Genomic DNA, 2,487 nt, shown 5'->3' with positions numbered 1-2,487 from the left:
TAATCCCCCCAGCCCAAACGGGTTTCATTAAAAGCAGAAATGCTTCAGATAGCATCCATAGATTATTTAATTTGATTAATCCTATACAACAAAAACTAACCAAAACCATAATTTTATCACTAGATGCAGAGAAAGCATTTGACAAAGTTAACTCTATAAAACCATTTGTATCATAATGATACGCAAGATTTTTCATTACTGTGACTTCCTGTCAGCTGTGGCGGAACATTCTGGCACACACATGCTTCAGAGACATGCTGCCCATGTGCTGTACACACACTGTAGAAGTAATGATAATTTCTCAACATACAATTTGTAATTAATTGATTTAGGAAAAGCCCTTTATGAGTAGAATTTGACCAAGGACCGTGACATCGCCCGGCATGGCGCAGCCGGGGCCCCACCCTGGAGCCAGGCCCGGGGTTGGGGCTCGAATGCTGATGGGTACCAGCAGGCCAAGCCTTCAGAACCACAAAACCACAGATAGAGAGAAGCTGCATTTTGATTTGGAGAAGTCATCAGACTTGAGAAGTCAAGAATTTCAGTTTTTTACTGTATAACATTTGCACGTTATATTTCACTATGGGGTGTACACAGAGCTCTAAGAAACAAACACAGAAGTGGCACAAAAACACTAAGGTTCAACAGAGGAAAACCCTAGAACCTTCATCACCTTTCTGTGTTAGCTTTGAACAAAACCCAGAGCTGCTATGCTGCCCAGTTAGAGCAGCAAAGTGAAAAGGAACAGCAGTTTGTGGCCAATCTACAGTCAGCCAATGAGAAGGCAGAGAATGAGCGTCTCCAGTGGAAACAGGAGAAGGCCTCCTTGATGGATGAAATAGAGAAATGCAGAGCCTCCAGTGAGACTGAGAATGAGTATGAGCAGGACAAGGCTATGCACCTTCAGACCATACAGGACCTGAAGAGTTCCCTGCAGAGAAAGGAGAGCACAGAGAACTCCTTGAAGGCCCAGCTGGAGCAACAGAGAGCAGAGACCAGAAAGATGGAAGCTGAACTCTCAAAGGCAGAAAGTCTAGAGTGTGACCCTTTGCTTGCAAAAGGAGAAAGCTGTCCTGCTAGAAGAAATTGAGGAATACAAAGCCTCCAGTGGGACTGAGCACAAAGATCTACTGGCAGAGAAGAAGGATCTCGTGGCAGCACTAAAACAGGCTGAAGAACAGCTTCAGTGTTGCCAAGTCCAGTGGCAAAAAGAGAAAGCCTTCTCTGCTTCTAAGTTGGACACATATAAACAGCTCTTAACGGGCCAAACAAATGTCCAGAAGAAGGCTCACATGAAGTATGAGCAGGACAAGGCAACACACCTTCAGACCATACAGGACCTGAAGAGTTCCCTGCAGAGAAAGGAGCAGGAGTGGGAGAGCACAGAGAACTCCTTGTAGGCCCAGCTGGAGCAACAGAGAGCAGAGACCAGAAAGATGAAAGCTGAACTCTCAAAGGCAGAAAGTCTAAAGTTTGAGAACCTTTGCTTGCAAAAGGAGAAAGCCATCCTGCTAAATGAACTTGAGAAATGCAGAGCCTCCAGTGAGACTGAGAACAAGGATTTACTGCAAGAGAACAAGGATCTCTCAGCAGCTCTAAAAGACACTGAACAACAGCTTGAGTGTTGCCGTGTCTAGTGGCAAAAAAAGAAAACTTTCTTTATTGGGCCGTTGAGCAAATATAAAGAGCTCTCTAAGAGCCAAACAGATTCACTGAAGAAGGCTCGCGTGAAGTATGAGCAGGACAAGGCTATGCACCTTCAGATCACACAGGGCCTCAAGTGTGCCCTGCAGCGGAAGGAGAGAGGACAGAGACCAATTTGAGGGCCCGGCTGGATGAGCAAATTAAGAAAAGACTCGATCTGCCAAATCCAATTTTGTATTAAGTGTATTCATGGGGGGCACAGCGGCACCAGGGTATATACAGCAATCCTTAAGTTAAATTTAATACCTTTTTTTACTACCTTTGGATTTTTTTTAAAACCATCATGACACTTGAGTTTCAAGTGTTAATCAGCGACCTTATTAATGTTGAAGCAGATTTTGACATATATAACACTATACACAACAGAATAGATTTAGAGACTCACTGATGTTGACCACATATTGCACATATTTATTTCACTTCATGAATAAAAATAAAACAAACTACATAAAATGTGCAATGAAGAACTTTGTCAAGAAGGGGTTGAAAGTCCTTGCAATTGCCAGAAAGAACTGGAGTTTTGCAATAATGAAAGGATCTTTTTGTGCTGTTACTATGGTGTCATATGAGGCTGTGCAGGGGACTGGGACCCTCTTTTTCTCTGCAGCATCCACATATGTCTTAATCACTGGCCAAACTTCAACTGCTCTCTCTGCCACAGGAACGTTTTCAACCCATCTATGGCCACAAAATGGTAAGGGAAAGCAGGAGGACCCTGTCAGGCTAGTGAAGTCTTCCCTCCTGGCAGGAACATTATGAAAAAGGAAGTGCATGGCTCGCAGA

General features: G+C 43.8%; 1 long non-coding RNA gene across 1 annotated transcript in view; it reads right to left on the bottom strand.

The window, feature by feature from the left end:
• LOC109960706 (uncharacterized) overlaps window positions 1-2,487 on the bottom strand; it is an 11,380-nt gene that overhangs the window by 1,415 nt on the left and 7,478 nt on the right. The window lies entirely within an intron of this gene.

This window comes from Monopterus albus, unplaced genomic scaffold, assembly GCF_001952655.1.
Source record: "Monopterus albus unplaced genomic scaffold, M_albus_1.0 scaffold50.1, whole genome shotgun sequence".
Taxonomy (NCBI): Eukaryota; Metazoa; Chordata; class Actinopteri; order Synbranchiformes; family Synbranchidae; genus Monopterus; species Monopterus albus.
Note: the sequence above shows the minus strand (reverse complement) of the source record. Positions and strands in the feature narration are given on the sequence as shown.